Here is a 20,902-nt window from a genome sequence, read left to right on the forward strand (position 1 = left end):
CTACAAATCTGACTTTGCATTAAGGAAGAAGTTTGACCCTTTGTTAGTACACATATTCGTTACAAGCGGTATTTGGGTCTTTCTGTTTGAGCCGGCCGGACGAGACGAAATTCTCATAGACGGTTCTCAGAGGGGGGTCTCCTTGGGTTCCCTATCTCAATAAAGTGTATGATTGGTTCGAAGAACGTAACGTCTTGAAATTCAGGCAGATGATATAACTAGCAAGTTCCTCCTCACGGCAACATATTTTCTTGTGACGGAGGAATTACGCTTACTTGTTTGTTAGTACAAGTAGCTAGGGGGTTTGCTATGACTTTTGACTATCGTCCGACCGTTACTGAGGCTTTTCCTTCTGTTCAATATATAATGACGGAAGCTCCCTTTCTTTGGTTGGTTAATCCTTCTTAGATGGTCGGCAAGATGGTCTTAATGTAATGATACTCCTGCACGTATTTCGCGTGTATCTTACTTACTGGCTGGGGGATTTCAAAAACCTCGTGAATTGACTTGGGTTACAGGTGTGGTTCTGGCTGTATTGACCGCATCCTTTGGTGTAACTGATTATTCCTTACCTCGGGACCGGTTATTGGGCAGGCAGTCAAAATTGTAACAGGTGTACCGGAAGCTCTTCCAGTACATAGGGTCTTGCTAGAGTTATTACGCGGAAGTGCTAGTGGGGGACAATCTACCTTGACTCGTTTTTCTAGTTTATACACTTTGACCTCTTCTTACTGCCTTATGTTAATGCACTTCCCAATGATACGTAAGCAAGGCATTTCTGGTCCTTTCTAGAGAATAGAAAGAATATATTTCGTCTTAGTTAGTTATGATTACTCAGGGGAGGAAGAAGAGTATTTCATTGCTGCAAATATGTCTGATTGAAAAATCATAGTTTCAGGGAATTCTTCGAAGAGAAAATAGATTATGGGAGGGAGTGTGTGACTTGAACTATTGATTGGGCCATGTGGATATATATATATGTCTCTTTATCTACTGGGATTCACAACCAAATGTGTCTTTATTCCAACCACCGGGAAAGCTCCATACAGAGGGTAGGCTGGTTCGCTTGAAGAGAATCTTTTCTATCTATGATCAGACTTGACCATGTCGTGCATGACCAGGCTCCGTAAGATCCAGTAGAATAGGTGATACATCTGGCTTCAGATTATGTTTTATCTACTTCACTTCCTCTGCATTGACTCGATTTATGATACTATAGGAGTGAAAGAAGGGATCTAAAGAAGAACATAGGCTAGACTCTATTAGTCAGAAGTAAATCCTTTGCTTTGGATGTCAAAAGTCAGTATCCTTTAATGCTATTTGTGGGCTAAAGCTCGCAAGGTCTGAGACGACCCATAAAGCACTTGAACATTATCAACTTTGTAAGCCTACTTGGGTATTGAGCATTTATCTGTAAGAACTGAATGAGGTGTAATGGAGAATTCTATGGAAAACGGAATCGGCTCTATTTGTTCTTACATATCAATCATTGATTTTATATCTGCATCCAGTTGGTTCGTTTGATTTGTGCTCGAGCCGGATGATGCAAAATTCTCATGTCCGGTTCTTTCGGGGGATGGATCCATTATAATTCACCTAATAACACCAGATTTGAATGAGACAGTATTAAGAGCTAAATTGGCTAAGGGTATCGGTCATCATTATTACGGAGAACCCGCATGGCCTAATGATCTTTTATATATTTTTTCAGTAGTCATTCTAGGTACTATTGCATGTAATGTGGGTTTATCGGTTATAGGACCATCAATGATTGGTGAACCCGCAGATCCATTTGCAACTCCTTTGGAAATATTGCCGGAATGGTATTTCTTTCCCCTATTTCAAATCCTTCTACAGTGCCAAATAAGAATAAGTTATTGGGTGTTCTTTTAAGGGGTTACGTGCCAAATAAGAATAAGTCATTGGGTGTTCTTTTAATGGTTTCCGTACCGGCGGGATTCTTAACTGTACCGTTTTGGGAGAATTGTCTAATATATTCCAAAATCCATTTCGTCGTCCAGTAGCGACAACCTTTTGATTGGTACCGCAGTAGCCCTTTGGTTGGGGAGCAAGATTACCGATTGAGAAATCCCTAACTTGAGGTCTTTTTGAAATTGATTCAATTCTGGTTCAATTTAAATCTATTGCTATTTCGTTTTCCTTAGTTTAGCCAATTTCTCATTCAAAGTAAACAAGGGGTAAGGCAGGGGTAAAGTCACTTTCTGTTTATTGTTTTGAAAATGGAAGTTTTCTTCTTCCGCATGTAAAAAAGGAATAAATAAATCAATCAAATTACGAGAGGCTGAATTCAGTGCTTCTTTAGGAGTGAAACTTCCCCATTGGTTCATATTTCGATCAAAAGTCTCTCTTCTTTTTCATTCCCGCCGTAGATCGAGTTCTGGGGAGGAATTACAGCTCATCATTTTTGTTCACCAGAGAAAGAAGGCTCTGACATTCTGGCTTCGCTTCTTCTTGGGCCCAGACGACAACGCAGGCGAGGTTTGAACTTCGAGAAAATCCAATGACGACTACTTACCTCCTTCTCCTCAAACAAAGGAAAGGAGACCAATCTCTTTCTTCTGAGACTTTGTAATCCAGAGGACCTCCTCCAAAATCTCTTATCCGCGATTCCTCTCGGTTACCCTCGGACCGCCCCGAGGAAGTGAGGAATATCTCGGCATAATTGTCTACTAATTCAGGTCTTGTTCCAGCTCCTTCGCCCCAACAAAGAAAGTAAATCCACGCTCAATTGGAATCCTTTTCATTTTGCTTATCTTGAATCATTGATGAGAAGGAAGGCTGGAATGCCAACACAGGAAATGCCTAAGCCTTTTTCCTCAGCAGGAGAAAATTCATACCGGTGTCATATAATTACTGCCATGGCCGGAATGAAAACCGACTCGAAGTAGGGAAAGGAAGAAGCAGCGAGGAAGTAGGGAAAGGTGCCAAGCAAGCAGCGAGACTTAAAGGCAAAGGAACGAATAGAATATGCTTTACCCAGTGAAAGAAGTCCAATGCAGGGTGGTACTCTCACAGCTGATCTTTCTTGACTTTTATTCGTTTACAGGATTGAATATGAATTGACTCAACTCTTTTTGTTCAGGTAAAGAAAGGAAGAAGACAGGTTGGAGAGGTTAAGGCAATGGAATAGAAGATGCTTTACCCAGTGAAAGAAGGATTTCATATCCGAGAAGGAATAAGGAGTCTTTATCTTTGTTTACAGTGGTTCAATCAATAGGGGAAGGAGATTCTCATCCATCCAGCCTATAGAGTAAAAGAGTGAAAGGTTCACAAGAACTGAATGAGAAAGATCAGTTAAAGAATGAATCGAGAGTTCAGACTTCAAAGACTTTCAGGGGCGAAGCCCTGAGACCCTCCGGGCGAAGAGGCGAAGACACGAAACCGTACCCGGTGAAGTGGCAGTAATGTGAGCCTTATCCAATCCCTTTTGAAACCAAGGATACTGAGTCTGACTGGGGAGAAGTACAGATTGGAATTATGAAAGGAATTCTATGGGTGCTTGTCCCTATTTTGACTACTGTATTGGGAATCACAATCGGCGTACTAGTAATTGTATGGTTATAAAGAGAAATATACGCATACAACAACGGATTGGACCTGAATATGCTGGTCCTTTGCGAGTTCTTCAAGCGGTACAAAACCACTTTTGAAAGAAAATCTGCTTCCTTCCATCTAAAGGTGATACGCGTTTATTCAGTATCGGACCATCCATCCATAGCAGTCATATCCATTTGACTAAGCTATTTAGTAATTCCTTTTGGTTATCGCCTTGTTTTAGGCAGATCCGCATATAGGTGTTTTTTTATGGATTGTCATTTCAAGTCTTGCTCCCATGGGACTTCCAGGATATGGATCCAATAAGAAAGATTCCTTCCTTTTTAGGTGGTCTACGAGCTGCTGCTCAATCAATTAGTTATGAAATACCATTCCATTACACTCTATGTGTATTATCAATATCTGTACGTGTGATTCTGAGACAGAAACTTCTATGGACATTTTCAAAATTATCCAAAAGAGAGAGAAGGACATGCATAATATCAAAAGAATAGGAATTGGGGCTTGAAGTTTGTAGAGAAATGATCAAGCTCCCCACGATTCCAATCCAGAGTATGCGCCTATCCACCCATTAAATAAATAACTAGGGTAAACTCAATAATCCCTGATTTAGTAAGTCCCCTTTTTTTCAGAAAGATGAATAGGAACGAAAAAGTCAAATGGAAAGAATCCAATAAAAAAAAGAGAGATTTCTTATTCTTTCTTACTTAATCTCCATCTATTCCTATATTCATTTCTTTCCTATCTCCCTATTTATAGAGATAGAATTCGTGTCCGAATGAATGATGGAATAGCCAATTTCCTTTTATTAAAGGATGAGATCAATGAAGAAGTACCCTTTATTCTTGATTATTAAAAGAGACAGAATGATATTGGGTGCATTTGCCACCACACGATAGATTTTGATCCTCCTATACTATTCCACAAACAAAGACATATCCAGCAAGATAAACCGACACGCTCCTTAGATTGATTTATGGCCCCGGATGAGGGGAAAATCTCATGTACGGTTCTGTAATAGCGATGAGAACAGTGATGGTATTACCGACTATGATTATAGAAGAGTTCAAGTACAGTTGATATAGTTGAGGCTCAATCAAAGGTAGTGGAGGGAGGGGAATTTCTGGCGGCTATACCTATAGGGTTTGTTATTTTGCGTCTTTCTTCCTTAGCAGAATGCAAGAGATTACCTTTTGATTTACCAGAAGCAGAAGAAGAATTAGTAGCGGGTTATCAAACCGAGTCTTCCTTCGGGTATCAAATTTGGTTGATTTTCTCTTGCTTGCTTCCTATCTAAATTAGTTTCTTCATTATTTGTAACGGTTCTTTACTTCGGTGGGTGGGATATCTCCATCTTATGAATTGAAATAAATAAATAAAGCGTATTCAGGCAGTCTTTGGAATGACAATTAGTCTCTTTATTAGATTAGGCTAAAACTTCTTTGTTCTTGTTCATTTCTATAGCAAGAAGATGGACTTTACCCCGACTAAGAATAGACCAACTATTCAATACCCCCTCGGATGGAAATTTCTTTTACCTATATCTCTCGTTAATCCATTATTAACAAAACAAACAAACATTTCTTTTACCTATATCTCTCGTTAATCCATTATTAACAAAACAAACAAACAAACAACTTCCTTTCAACTCTTTTCACTGTAAAGGAATACTATATTAGTAGATATTATAGACTTGGTGAAACAAGAGAAAGAAAGAAAGAACCAATTCTTTAGAGATATTACAATATGTTCCCTATGGTAACTGGGTTCATTCATTATGGTATGGTCAACAAAGAGTACGAGCTGCAAGGTGTACATTGGTCAGGGTTTCATGATTACTTTATCCCATGCAAATCGTTTGCCTCTAACTATACCATATCCTCACGCAAAATGAATCGCATCGGAGCCGCGGTCGAATCTATTTTGAATTTGATGAGAAATGCATTGCTTGTGAAGTATGTGTTCGTCTATGTCCTATAGATCTCCCCGTTGTTGATTGGAAATTGGAAACAGATATTCGAAAGAAACGATTGCTTAATTACAGTATGGAATGGATTTAGGGATCCGTATATTTTGTGGTAACTGCGTTGAATATTGTCCAACAAATTGTTTCTCAATGACTAATGACAAAAGAATATGAACTTTATACTTATGCTCGTCACGAATTGAATTAGAATCCAATTTACGGATAAAATCAGTCAATCCCTTAAGACTAATTGACAATGACTAAGAAGAAGAAGAGAAGGTTACCTTTTGATCTAAAGAAATGAGGGGTCTTTCGTTTTGTTTGGTCACTCGAAACGATTTTGAGGCAGTCAGTCTCCATCTTTCTTCGGAATAAGAAGCTAAGTCCATATTACATCAATCGGAAAAGAAATAGGCATATTGGCAAGGAACAGGAGAGGGCTAGAAGCGACTCGTTCGTATTGGGAACCACGCGAGACTCTACCGCTGAGTTATATACATACCTTCCCCGCTACTAATTCTTATTATGAGTCAGATAGGGTTACAGTACACAAACAAGGTGGTTGGGGTTTCTTTCTCAATCTTTCTCTGATTCTAGCCGTGTAATGGATCCGGCTTTAGTCGGTTAAAAAGAGGAGAGGTGTGTGTGGCCGGGCTTCTTTCTTTATAGTGGTGCTGCCCGCCCCCTTATTAATCCATTTGACTAGGAACACGTGGATCCAGGGAACCAGGCTTGGGAACTCTTTCTTAATAGTAGGGTCCTTACTTAATAGTAGGGGAAGAGAGTCCAATCTCTGAAATAGAGCTTAGTCTCTCCATAGTAGTATACTAGTCTCAGGCAGAGGTTATGATTTAATCCAATAAATAGAGTCAGATTGAGAGATCAAAGAAAATGGTGCTCGATGAAAGGATCCTTCACACTATGCTGTGGGCTGGGGAGAGAGAAGCTCTGCGAAGCGAGGTGTTCAGTGTGATTATAGGGGAACCATACTAGAAGAGAATAGAAAGGGCCTGAAAAAGAGAGCGAGTAAGTGATGGGCAACAGGCAGTCTATATCTTGCTTGTGAGCCGAAAAGTATAGTATACCAGTCTCGCAACAGTACAGTACTAGCGCAAAAGGATCGGTCCTTCACTTGCTGATCGTTCGTGAGTCAAACTCGCTCTCTTGCCACGCTTTTCACTCACTCGCTTGAGTCGGACGAAATCACTCCGTTTGGAGGATCATTCGTTCTTCACTCTCTTGTTCCTAACCCGCAAGGAGCGCAGCAACCAACCAAGGTGCATATTCCCATATAGAGTAGAATAGAAACAAGCGAAGCGTAGCGATTCGTACTACCGGAAAAGTGAACCGGCAGGCAATAGAGTCAGTCCGCCGATAGCCACAAGCAAGTGTAGCGAATCAAATGGAATAAGCCCCTACATGCCAGCGCATAGATGATAGGGCGGGCGAAGCGCGAAGGGGATGGATGTCTGAGCGGTTCAAAGAGTCGGTCTTGAAAACCGAAGTATTGATAGGAATACCGGGGGTTCGAATCCCTCTCCATCCGGGAAGTCATAAGTTCTCTCTTGTGTTATCGAGAGATTAAGAACGAATGAATTGGATCGACTCGACTGAGATGATAGATGGAATGCTTAGCTTGTTTTATGATGATTTAGTTAGGACTTTGTCTCCCTTTCGTTATCTTTCCCCTTGTATAGGTTGGGGAAGGAAGGGCCGGGTGGATTACCTTTGGGAGCTAAGTCGATGATCTCGGTGGTCTTGTTAGTGGTTGATAGATAAACTACGATTGCAGTTTTCTTTAGGAAGTCCTGGCTTAAGATAAGAGACAAAGAAAACGGTTGATACTTTCACCTAAAGAGGTAGAACAAGTGAGAGGGTAGAAGGTGACGACCTTAATGAATCGACTATGAATGAAGGTGGCTGTTAGCTACCGCTCAAATTCCTTCTGAGTTATTGCCCTGGCTTCGATGATCAACCCCTCCCTGGCACATTAAAGGTTTTGATCTTCGGCCATCCTAGTCCTCAGGACCCAACACAATCAATATTATTCCTCGATCTTGTCTTGAAAAGTCAAAGAAAGATGCAAAAGGTGTTGATACGTCCCAGCCACATAGAAAGCTTACCCTCTTCCACACACACATTACCGGTAGATGCTACAACCGCTATCACTTTGGCTGCAGGAGAGTAAAAGAAAGAGTGAGTGAAAGAAAGGAGAAAGAAGATCAAGAAAGAGAAGAGAAGAGAAAGAATCAAATTCAAGCAAAAGAGTAGGTCAGTCTCCAAGCTCTTATGTTTCTGAAAAAGACGAAAGAAAGATGAATGAGAGTTTACAGTTCAAGGATGAATGAGAGTTTACAGTCTTTGAAAGAAGGGAGAGGAGCGCAGCAACGAGACCGATAGGTTCCGGTTCTAGTTTTCTTTTCTTTTTTTTCTTCTTTTCTTACTGTGAAATCAGGTTCAGTGAAGGAGAAGATCAAGAATGAATCGAGAGTCTTTACTGTGAAAGAATCACTCACAATAACTTCACACTGTTTAGTATAGTATAAATATATTCCCATCAAAAAGCTTTCCCCTTCCTTAATGAAAGAGTGAAAGAAAGGACAAGAGAGACCGAGGTTACAGTTACAGTTCTGAAAGTGATTGAGTTCCGGAGAAGATCAAGAATGAATCTTGAGTTGAGTCTTGAGTTGAGTGTTTAGTTTACAGTTTAATCCGGGAAGGGAATAAAGAAAGGTGAAGGAGCTTGAGCTGATCTTTCTTCTTCTTTTCTTACTGTGAAATCTGGTGAAGGAAATGGAATTGTGAGACCGAGAGAGGTGAAGGGGCGAAGCCCTGAGACCCGTAGGGCGAAGAGGCGAAGACACGAAACCGTACCCAGTTCAGGGGCGAAGACACTTTACCGTACCCGGTTCAGGGGCAGGCTCAGTCCGGATCATAATTGCTTGACAGTTCATTCATAAATAGGGACAATAATGGAACAAGTAGTGAAGCTTCTCATCCAGCGGCTTTACCTCCTTCCTTCCGGTCAGGTTATAGAGGTGAGGGTGAAATAGCTAATTCATTTACTCGACTGTAAAGTTCAGGCAAGGTCATATCAGTTCGTTCAGTCTCTTTCCTCTCATTCATCTTGTCTTCGTCTTCTTCAGCCCTTCTGGTTCAGTAGCGAAGGGAAGAAAGAAATAGGAGGAGTTCAGGGGAAGGCAATGGAATTGCTTTACCTCCTTCCGGTCATATCGGTTAAGTAGCTAATGAATTGACTCTTTCTTGAACTATAAATCAGTCTCATTAATCGTGTCTACCTGATAGTTGCTTTCGTCTTTCAAAGCTGCTACTGCTAATGAATTTCCTCTCCATACACTGTAAAGGGAATATCGTATAAGGTTCAGGTTCTTCTTCTAGCTTTACCGAGTCTTTGAAGCGAGAGTAAAGAAAAGAGCTGGAAGAGGAGAATACACTTTACCGAGTGAAATCAGGGAGCGGGAAGAGGAGAATATGCTTTATCGAGTTCAATCAGTTCAAGGAAAGAAGAAATAGGAATAGGAGGTAAGCTCAGCGCCGAGGGGAAGGAAAAGGTTGAAGGGAGAGGAACGAAGTGCTCGACCGGAAGGGAGAGGAACGAAGTGCGAGACCGGAAGGGAGAGGATCATTAATAAGGAAAGGAGTCTTTCTCTTTGACAGTTCAGGCAGAGTGAGTGTTTGAAGGAGAAAGAACCAACCGAGCTGTGAGACCGACAGGTGAAGGAGAAAGAAAAGAGACCTTGTTCAATCAATCAGTCCAGGAGAGAAGCTAAGCTGCTTTACCGAGCCTCGTGAAAGAAGGAAAAGGGTGTCGGTTTTGGTTCAGGTTTTCTCTTGAGGATTTACTGACAGTGAACGATCATTGATTCATCGATAGTCTTTCCTGACAGTGAACTCTCATTAATCTTGAGTTGAGTCTTTCAAAAGCTCCTAATGAATTTAATATCCCTTTATTTACGGGGTAAGTAAATAGGTTGTTCCGGAGTGAAGGAGAAAGATCAGTTAGTTAAAGAATAAGAAGGAGAGAGATAGTTGTAGAGGTTCAGGAGTGAAAGAAGAATCCCCCATACAGTTTACCCAGTGAAAGAAGGAAAGGGAGAATGAATCGTCAATATTGATCTTTGACAGTGAGAGAGAGTCAATGAATTAGATTAGCTGCTTTACTGAGTTCAAGAAGGGAGAGCAAAGAAAAGAGAAGAGACACTAAAATAGTTCAACCCGAGTTCAATCAGTCCAATCAATGCAGGGTGTAGAGAAGAGCAAGTAAGTAGCTTAGCTCGACCGAGACGACTAGAAAGGACAGGTGATTGAGCGAAGCCAGCCGCTTTACCTAGTGTTTGGAGGAATAGAAGAAATAGGCAGAGGAGAAAGATCGGTTAAAGAATGAATCTTGCTTTCGTTGAGTCTTAGTTTATAGGAAAAGAATGTTTGAAGGGTCAGGAAAAGGCTGTCGGTTGAGTAAGTAGGCAGCATAGGAGTGAGGTCTCATTCATCTTGAGTTCAGTCTTTCCTCTTCTTTTCGGTCAGTCTTTGGTTACAGGAGAGGAAAAGAAAGAAGGTTCATGAGTTTACAAGAGATTACATTCAATCCTCAGCAAGCAGCTTGACCTTGTGAAAGAAAAGAAAGAACCTTTAACCTATTTACCCAGTGAAAGAATAGTGAAACCCGAGTGCAATCTGTCTCATTCATTTTTCCTTTCGTCTTGACTGACTGTAAACTCTCATTCTGGTTTCTTACAGGAGAGTAAGTGTGAAAGAAGGGACGAGAATAAATAGAGGTTCAGGAGAATAAGGAGTTGAGTATTTCTCTTTTACAGTTCAAGAATAAATAGGGAATATCAGTTCAGGTAAAGGAGAAGAAATCTTTCGTCTTCACTTCCTCATTACCAAGTTCAAGAAAAGAGCTAAACAGAATATGCTTGATCGAGTTCCATCTGGTTCAGGAGTGAAGGAGACCGTAAGGGATAGGAAAAGGTGAATGAGTTCAGTTCGTTCAGTAGTTCAGGCAATGAATGGGTGAAACCGACAGGTTCTGCAGTTTACCTACTGTTCAAGAAGGCAAGGCAATAGAGGAAAAGGAGCGAAGGAAGCCACTTTAACGAGTTCAAGAAAAGAGCTACTGAATGAACTACCTATTTACCTTGTTCAATCAGGGACAAGTGATTGAGTTCAGCTCGTAAACTCTTGAGTTGAGTCTTTGTTTACTCTGTTCGTGTTTGAAGGAATAAATAGGTTCCCCGGAGTTCACTCGAATGCATTTCATATATATGCTTTACCTTGCTCATGAATAGTGAAGTAGCGAAGCAATGAGCCCGATAGGGGGAGGAGCGAAGTCGAGGCTCAGGTTCATCTTAATAAATAAGGTAAGAGGTAAATAGGTCAAGCTGCTAATTCATGGACTCGACTGTAAAGGTTCAGGATTGAATAGCAACAGAATAAGGATCAAGATCAAAGAAGAGAAAGATCAGGCAATGGAATTCTGAGACCTATAGGTAAGTAATCTCAGCCTATTTATTTACCGAGTTCAAGAAAGGATCAGATCAGAGAAAGAATTCATCTTTCAGGGTTACAGTTCGTTCAAGAAAAGAAAGAGCTACTTCATGTTCAATCGGGGAAGGTCATATCGCCGGTGAAGGGGCAGACCTACAGAAAGAAGGGAATGAGGTTCAGGATTGAATGAATAAGATAAATAGGTGTTTGTTTGGTCAGGTAATATCGGGGCAGGAGTGAAGCAAATAGGTGAATGAGCTGATCATCTTTCTTTCCCCTTTCATTTCTTTCCTCTCCTGTAAAGGATTTCATTGACTCGACTGCTACTTCTATTTGTTTTTCGCAGCTTTACCTCGTCTTTGAAGAATAGTCCTGGTTTTCGCTTTCGTCTGTCTTTGTTTACAGTTCCATCAGGTAATATGTAATATTGGTTCCGGATTCAATGAATGGACTCTCCTCCTGTAAAGTCTCACTATCTCTTTGCTTTCCTGTCCAGTTTTTGTTCCGGTTCACTAGCTAATTCATTCACTCCCCTCTCCCGTAAAGTTCAGGTAATGTACTAGAAGTTCCGTAGAATGCTGCTTTAGAATGAAAGAATGGTCCGGGAATAGAGGGTAAGGTTTTCTCTTTCGGCTTTCCCTTCTGATCAGTTGACTCTCCTCTCTCTCCCTTCAAAGACTGTAAAGGGTAGGCTCAATCAGGTTTCGGTTCAGTAGCGAAGACTCAGACAGAGTTGGATAGGTTCAGGAGAGAATTGACTCGCCAGTAATGCTTTTTGAGAGGAGCGAGGGCAGCAATGAGACCGTAAAATAGCTTGACCTATTTCCTTCCCTTGTGTTTGACTGAAATGACCAACAAAATAGGGAGAGGACAATCAGTTTACAGTTAGGTTCCGGCTCAGGAGAAAGAATATGCTTTACCCAGTTCCATCAGGGGAAGTAGTTAAGGTCATATCGGTTCAGTCGCTTGCTTCTCTTTCATTCTCTTTGTCTTTGACTTACCCCATCCGGTTCAGGTTCCGGTCTGACTATCTCCTTTCTTTTCTTTCCCCTCTTTCACTGTCAACTCTCATTCCATTCATGCTCTGTCTCCTTTCTTTCTTTCTTTCACTGTCAAATAGGAAAAGATTTAGTTTAAGGTTGAGTCTTTCCTTCCGAAAAAGAAAAAGAATCAATAGGGTCGGTCAGGATTTCATTCATTTCCTCTTCCCTCAAAGACTGTAAACTCTGTCTCATTCTTGTTTCTTTCTTTCCTTTCGTCTTTGTTTACTGTGAAAGACTAACTCACAATCACATTAGGTAATATCGGTTCTGGTTTGACTATCTCTCTCTTTTCTTTTTCTCGGTAAATAGGTAGGTATTTGTTTGGTTTGTTTCTTTCTCCTTCCCCTCGGTCTGTCAGCTTCTCCCCTCTCCTTGCCCCATTGATTGATTGAGGGCCAGGGACAAAGGTTAGTTGGCACCTCGCCGTTAGCGTTCCGATGCACTTACTAACTAGCAAAGATGGCAGTCTTGAAAAAGTGCCTCAAAATGTCTACCCTCGATAGTTGACTCTCACTTCAACTGAATAGTCAGGCCCAGTTCGAGATTGAATCATTCATTTCCTGTGATTGAAAAGAAAAGAAGGAAGCAGACCAAAGCCCTCGCATAGTGAAAGTGGCTCAAATCCTTTTGGTCTAAAAGTAGCCAGTCGATAGGATTCCATTCCGAATCAGGGTTGCGGGCGGGTAGGAACAGGATCCATTTGAATAGCCGCCGGACGTGTTGTTATGGAATCCGAAGATCATCTGCTCAGGACCGCCTTCTTTGACTAGCTGGAATCTTTCTCTGAGCTAGCCAATATTTAGGCAAATAAGTTTTAGCCAAGCTTTGCAAAAAAGGACAAGCCGATAGCCAAGTCATATGTACTGATTGCACCCATAGCTTGGTGTAGTTTTGATTTTCTTCATTCAATTACATGCTCTCCCTCCTGGAAGGAACTCCTCTTGTGCCTATCGGTGTCTCGTCCCTTCGCTTCACTCATCTATTGAGGTAACAACAAGAGTGAAAGACCTACCCCACCCTTCCCTTTACATACGTACGTGAATTAGGCCCTTGCTCGGGGTCAGGCAAGATTCCCGGTTGAGCAAGAAAAACCTAACCCTCCTATATATTACCAATCGGAACTCTTTATTGCCCTAGACCAAAAGACCTTGGCTATTCAAAATCTGAGGAATACCCCTGACTTAGGAAAAGAGTGAAATTGCTATAACTAACTCTACGCTCCCCTCGCTAGAAAGACTTTCTGACTTAGCTGAGTTCTCCTACCCCCTCTGAGGAGTCCATTCCTTTTGGAACTCGATTTCCACCTTTCTCTTTCCAGCCTTTATCTTTATCTAAAGCCTCTATACCTTTTTCTTTCTTCTTCTGCACCCTGTTCAAATCATCAATTCCATCAGTTCCTGGTTCGTTGGTACCAATTCAATCTTCGGTCACATTGGTCGCAGAAGAAATTACCTTATGATCCGGAATCCATATACCTTCAAAATGCATTCAAATAGAGGAATGCTTGTAGAATGAAGCTTAGCAAGATTTTGCATATGACCACACTAGGCTTAAGAACGGTGATGATAGTTCAGTTGTCGAAGAAAAGGAATGGCCCGATGAACTTTGATTCGCACTTTATGTTGCTAACCCATGCCGGACAGAGCTAACAGGTGCCGGTAAAGGTATCTCCACATTTCAACCGATAGGGAAAGGAAAGAAAAGAGCTACTGAATGAAAGAAGGGAGCGAAGCAGCTTTACCTAGGTGAAGGAGCGAAGCCATGAGACCAGACCGATAGCGAGTGAAGGAGAAAAAATAAGGACGAGGTGAATGAGCTGATCTTTCTTCATTTTCTTCGGTTACAGTGAAAGAAGAAATAGGAAATAGGTCTAGTATAGGTCAGGTAATTGAGTATAAGGGGAAGGAGCTTTACCCCTTTTTGACTATCCTCTCCTGTTTTTGTTACGGTTCAGGATTGAATGAATTGAAAGAATATGCTTTACCTCCATCAATAAGGGAAGGGAATATTGGTGAAAGGGAAGGCAGGTTCAGTAGCGAAGGGAAGTCTCATGAGTTCAATCAGTAGGATCAGTCTAATCAGTCTGACAATGAACGAGAATTCTTGTTGAGTTGAGGATTGACTTATGAATTACCTCGACCCTAAATATCGGGATTTTAATCAAAAAAATAAAGGAGAGATAGAGTTTGATCCCTAAAAATAGGGGGAGGATAGGATCATTCCTGTTTTTTGAGTGTTTACAGGAAAGTTACCGAGGGAAAGAAGGGTAAAGATAGACTTTTATCCCTAAAAATAGGGGATAGATAGGAGAATTCTTGTTTTTTTCGTGTTTACAGTCGAGTTACTGAGGGAAATCAGGGTAAAGCATCTATTTTATCCCCAAAAATAAGGGAAAAAGGTCTTTTACTATTTTACCCCTATGCTAGATAGAAAATAATTTATTGAAGCTCCCGCTATTAAGGGAAAACCCCTTTTACTGTTTTATCCCTATGCTGGATAGAATTTCTTTTCTTGAAGCTGAAGCTGTTAGGGAAAAACCCCTTTTACTGTTTTACAGTTATATGTGGATAGAATTAATTAATTCATGGTCTTTACAGGATCATTCATCGTAAAGGTGCTCAGCCACTTTACCGTTCAATCTGGTTCATCAGTAATAGTCCTATTCTGTTCTGTCTAATTCTTCTTTCGTTTCGTCTTTCCTTCATCTTTCATTTTCTTCTTCAATCAAACACAGTAAAGGTTCTTCATTCATTTACCAAACGGTCAGGTTCAGGTTCCGGAGTTCACTCTCAGTCATCTTTCTTTCCTCTCCCTTTATTCTTGAACTGTAAAAAATGATCGTTAATCTTTCTGTTTCTTCTTTCCTTCCTGTAAACTATTATAATTAATCTTTCATTTTCTTCTTCAATCAATTAGACTATTCAATACTGACATCTTATTCTTTTTTATTCTTTGACTGCTCCAGCTCCCAAAATGCATAGAGACTTTCGAGGGCCAGGTTGGTTGGTCCGGAAAGGCATGGGACTTTTTTGGCATCTCAATGTTTTCGATCATGAAAGATCGATCCCGAGAAAAGGCCAGGAAAAGCTCGCTCTATTGAAGGTCCATTTCTGGTAGTTCGTGCACCCATTTCAGGTATTTCTTGCACTAAGGCAGTCTCACAGTCAGCATGTGGTGCTGGTGCTGTCACCGCAAGGCGAGAAGAAGGCCGAAGAAGGAGGCGGGCTGGTCACCCAGAAAGGACATGTAAGGAAGGTCGGAACGATCGGTGCATTTACCAAGGTCTTTAGATCCGTTTTGACTCCCAACCCAAACAAGGTGGTTTGACTCCCAAGGTGGATGGAGAAGGAAAGGTTGTAGAGGCGGCTTTTGACCGATTTATCCAATGATCTATTTTTCTTTATTAAGTAAGCTTCTTTTGAAGTTGCCTTATATGCTTGCTATGTGTAATTGACTCGATGTCGATGCTTAGTCAAAGGTTAGGTCTTTCTAATCACTTCACTCCTCCTCCGGAGTAAGATAGAGATCTTGAGTTCACCTGTCAGTCGCTGTAGTTTGCTCTTCCTTATCTGAGATGCATGCTGTTTGGAGGAAGTCAACTTTCTTAATTAGGTAGGTTGTCCGTCCTGCAAGTGAGTTCTTCGACAGTAGAACTAGAAAGAAAACCGCCTTGATGATGAGTTTTCACCTTATTAGAATTATAGGATAAACCTTATGAGCCTGACACCTATCTTCCATCAAGCACGAAAGCAAGTCAGTCAAACAAAGCCCCACCCAGGACAGGGGAAAGCAAGGAACTGATAGTCTGAAGGGTGAGTCTATATACGAGACGCTATTTCTTGATGAGATGAGGTCTAACATTCGATTGATATATGAGAAGGCATAGCAGCCTTTATGCCACTAGACCAGAAGGAAAGAAAAAAGGCTCACAGAGGCAGAGTTTCCAGGTTAACATAGACTACCTTCCCGCATTTCAGGGTCAGGAAGAAGAGAAGAGCACAAAGCAAAAGCAACTGAAGCAGGTTATACTGACATGGTTTCAACTACGAAATCAATTAGTTTTTGACTCGGGGCATCAAGTCGTCTTTCTTATTTCTATGGTTAGAGATTTTTCGTATCAAAATCAAAGTAAGATCTCAATGGTCGCGACTTTCGACCTCTCGTTTACTGATGGATCGGGTAGCCCAGAGATGCTAGCTGCTAGGAAGAAGATCAAAGTTGACTTACTTGATGAAGAAGTTCAGAGAATAATGAAATACTGCACACTTATTCGTTTAGTAGATTCCCCGCTTTCCTTATCTTAACCGGAAGATAGATCGAAGAGTAGAATACGAACTATTAGGGTATATGACTGAGCTTCACTCCTTTAGTAGACTCCTCTCTCGCTGCTACTGAGCTAGATGCTGAGCTACCTCATTCTCTTCCTGTTGAGGAAAATCATCTCTTGGTTGTCCATCAGTTTCGTTTGAAACCCCTAGCTTCTTGACTTCTGCTTCTTCTGGTGATTTCCCAGTTTTGGTTGATTCTCTGGTATCTGGTCTTTCTTCTCTTTTCCACTTAGCTTAGGTAGGGGGAAAATCAAGAAGAAGGTAGGACGCTAACCTTGCATTCAGTAATGCTAAGAGTGGGAATTTGTCCTTCTAGCAATGTGCCCCTTCTTGTTTTACTTCCTTTGTCAACACACCTATCCAATAGGGTAGGGAAGGAATGAACCTTTGGGCGAGTTCTCCTACAAGACTGTGATGAAAGAGGTTTCCGTCGAGGGAAAGGACTGGTTAGTTGAGTATCTCAGCACCTCCGCTTGAAGAAGATTCCCTTGCAACTGAATCCACTGAGACATCTTACAAAAACTTTCATCTCAAACTATGACAAGACCTGTAACAGCCAAAAATAAAAAAACAAATAAAAAAATTATAATAAGGTAGTTAAAATATTAATAATAAATAAATAAAAACAACATTTCCCCACTTCTCTCCACTAACCTCTCATCCCTTCCCACAATTGTCTCTCCTCCCTATCCTGACGCCAGAAAGTAACAGTTACTGCAAAAAGAAAAAGAAAAACAATAATTGTCAGATTTACTTGAGAAAAAAAAATAACATTTACCCAGGTGAGGTTTGCTGAAGATTTACGTGAAGATAGATCTGATCAATAAGGTATGTATTAAATCTTCATTTTCTTTTATCCTATTTTTGTTTAGAAATCACAACCAATTATAGTTGTTGAATTATTACTATGACCCATCTTTTAGTTAGAAATTAAATGTCAAATCATTTATACAATTCTAGTCAATCATGTCATATTAGTAATATTAGATTAAATATGAATAGATTAGAGATAGAATGGCCAAGAAAACTTCTGAATATGAAATAGATAGAAGTAGGAAACAATGAGATTATGGAAGATTTAGAAATAGAGATTCACTGTAAATTTGAAATACATGAGAACAGAATTAAAAGGCAACAAATAAAAAAAAAAAAAAGAGATTAGGGAATTAAAAACCACAAACTAAATATGAAGGGAAAGGTAAGTAGAGAGGGTAAATAGGGAAAACAGTAAAGCTCAGAATAACTAAGTTGTACCTACTTTTTATACCACAGTAACAATGAACCAATGTAAATTAGTAACCATGAAAATATAATTATAGATATATAACATTTCAAGACTTCTAACAATGAACCAATGTAAATTAGAGAAATAATATTGTAGAATTCAAACCCGAAACTAATGTCATGGGCTCATATAGGTTGACCCAGATTTCAAAGGACGGAATCAAACTTTCGTTAAAGATATATTCGTGACAATGACTTAAGCTAGCCAGGTAAGTGACCTTACTATCGGCATGGTTTTTTTTTTTATGTTGTCACGTGCCTTGTGGTTCTGCACGTGTCATATATATTGATATGTGTGAATTGTCTGTGGATCGATATGCTTCCTATATGTTATGTTATGTTATATAATATGTGGATTGTATGATAATAATTATCATACGATGTGCTCTAGGAGATGTTTGAGATAGGATACGAGAAGGATGCACAAAACGAAATGTAACGATAGGAGTAAGATACATTCATGAAACGTTAGAGTTAGGTTACACACTGAAGTGCTATGGATAGGAGAGAATGGTGAAAGAATACGGTTAGGTTATTGGTAGAAAGGGTTAGGTTTGTGATAGATTGATAGAACGATAGCATTAGGGTACGTTCTTGTGACGATATGACTAAGGTACGTCACGTAATGATATGTCTGTGATAGGTATAAGAATATTAAGGCTATGGTAAGTTAGAGAACGATATGACTATGAAGTGTTTACGTTATGACTTGTTTATGATATGATGCATTGTATGCTAGATTATGGTGCTTAAGTACGTAGTTATGTGAACGTGAATGTATGCTTTTAGTCTGATGTGATGTGTAATGCATGTAACGATGTGTGGTCCTTGAACGATTATGGCTTGTTTGTATGAATATTTGAATGTAACTGCATGAATTGTATGACATGAAATACGGTAAATTGCATGAAACATAACCCTGTTAGGAATATGTATGATATGTAAAGAAATGAGAATGAGAATGACATGTAAGCATGAAAACGTGACAGGGGGTTATGTTCATTAATGATAACTATAGGACTAGTGGGACCTCATGCATATTGTGTGCTCATGCATTTGGGGGGATACCCCTATCCCATCACGAGGGTACGGACGCGTACATCCAATGGCAGGACAACGATCGTTATGCTTTGCATAGCGCTGCCGTGACGGTTCTAGTTTTAACGGGTCCCGGTGGGCCCCCAGAGCATGCCCACCGGCTAGGGACAGTGGCCCAGCGGTGTGCGAACTAGCTGGTGAGCCCATACTCGCACGTATGGGCTGCATGTAGAGTATATGGTACACGTCCACGATTACCTGTTAGGATTACACCGTAGGGAAAATGAAACGAAACGAAACGAAACGAAATGAAACGAAACGAAATGAAAGATAGGTCCCATCATTTCATTGCATGTGATTGTTGCATTTAACCCCAATAGTGGAGTCACTCACTGAGTATTTCTTTAAATACTCAGGCCATGTGCTACTACATTTTTCAGGTTAAGGCAAGGCATACATTTTTCAGGTTAAGGCAAGGCATTCCTGTACGGCTGACGACGGCATCGCAACTCGAGATCATGGCACATGCATAGGATAGTGGTATTTATTTTCTTAGACTTAGGATAGAATAGGATGTTTTAAACTTAAACGCTTATTTGTTTTATTTCGGGTCTTTTGTTGTGTATTTTAAAGATGTTTTCGAAACACGTAAGTCCATGGCTGTGTTTTTAAGTTAAAGGTTATGTTTTGTGGAATTTAAATGAAGTCTTCCGCATTCAATGTTTATGGTAGGTATACAGTAGCGACCTTAAATTAAGTAGAAAATTTCGGGTCGTTACAAGACCTCACTCCTCTCCCTTTGGTCGAGCGGTTTTTTCACTCCTCTCGCTATGGTTCGAGCCGCTTTCGCTCGTTCGCCTCGTAAACTCGGTCTCACAATTCCATTGCCTACTCTAGCTACTACTTTATGCCCCTCCCCTCGCCTTAGCTTCTCTTCCTTCACGCGATTTAAATAGTTAAGAAAATCACTATGGGAGTTCTTCACTCAGAAGAATCAGACTCAGACTGAGCTTCATTCCCAATCCTGTGAGCATCTTCTTCGAACCTCGACTTTGAGTTCCTAGTCGCATCTTCGAACTCGGATTCGTTCCTTTTCTCAGATTCATTCCACTCCCCTTTCTCTTTTGCTTCTTCGGTTGATGAATGAGTTTCTGAACGAGCTCTTGTCCTCTAGGCATCACAAGATAGGATACTACTGTCTGTCCCGAATCAAGTGGTCTTGGATAACCTATCCAAGTGCGAAGACTGGTTTGATATAGACTCTAATGTGGTCCTCGTTAATAGGCTTTTTTTACGGTAACGGTACCTTGAGAAGTTCCTTTGACAATCTGAAGGTTCTTAAGCCAAGTTGATAGACTATCTCAGTAAGCATAATTAGACCGCGGAGTACACTCCTAAGGAGCTAAAGGCATAACTATGTTTTGGACTGGATCACCATCTGTTTTCAACGGCCAATCAAAGACAGCTTTTCCTCTATGGTAGGCCTAGCACGCAGAAGACGCTTCTTGTGAGCTTTCAATCTGACCCTTATTCATTTATTCTTTCAAAACCCACCCTTTCTTTCTTTGCCTTGACTCCCACATCAAATGCTGCTTGCGTGCTTACCCCCAAAGCCTTATAACTGCAGGCTTTACTACAAGCAAGTCCCAAGCAATTATTAAACTCCAAGCTACTCATGCCAAGCTGCTAACCAAACCAAGCTACTCAAATAGAACAAGGAGCTGTATAAGAGAGGTATTTGAAAGCTCCCATCCAGGCTATATAACTCGGAAATCGGGATCGGGAAGAAGAGCATGCAGCCATGAGACTAGTTTCCCATTGTCCCGAAGTAGAATGGCTTGAGTTCCCACCTAAAGCGAGCTTGTCTGCGTATTTCATTCTTCTATCTTTCTTTTCAGTTGCTGTAACGGATTAAGCGTTAGAACGGGAGTTAGAACGCCCGAATGTCTCCTCTCATTGAGTAGCTGATACTACTGATTCAGTTGTTAAGGCAAATAGCCCATACAATCTATCTTGTTGGTCAATCCCACCTTGCGACCTTCATCCCCCTTCGAATGACCAAAGTCAACTCCCCTAATGTCTCGTCAGCAGCATATCTATCTGACCCTGATTGATAGTGAAGGGCGGGCGGTAAGAAGCCCTATTCAAGCTCATTCTAG

The 20,902-nt window shown here is 40.7% G+C and overlaps 1 non-coding gene across 1 annotated transcript; it reads left to right on the forward strand.

Moving 5' to 3' along the window:
* Positions 1-7,001: 7,001 nt before the first annotated feature.
* Positions 7,002-7,088, forward strand: TRNAS-UGA (transfer RNA serine (anticodon UGA)). The gene has a single exon. It is a non-coding gene; the product is annotated as a tRNA-Ser (tRNA).
* Positions 7,089-20,902: the final 13,814 nt, after the last annotated feature.

This window comes from Cucurbita pepo, chromosome 11 (genome assembly GCF_057944985.1).
Source record: "Cucurbita pepo subsp. pepo isolate OVF chromosome 11, ASM5794498v1, whole genome shotgun sequence".
In the NCBI taxonomy this organism is placed as follows: domain Eukaryota; kingdom Viridiplantae; phylum Streptophyta; class Magnoliopsida; order Cucurbitales; family Cucurbitaceae; genus Cucurbita; species Cucurbita pepo.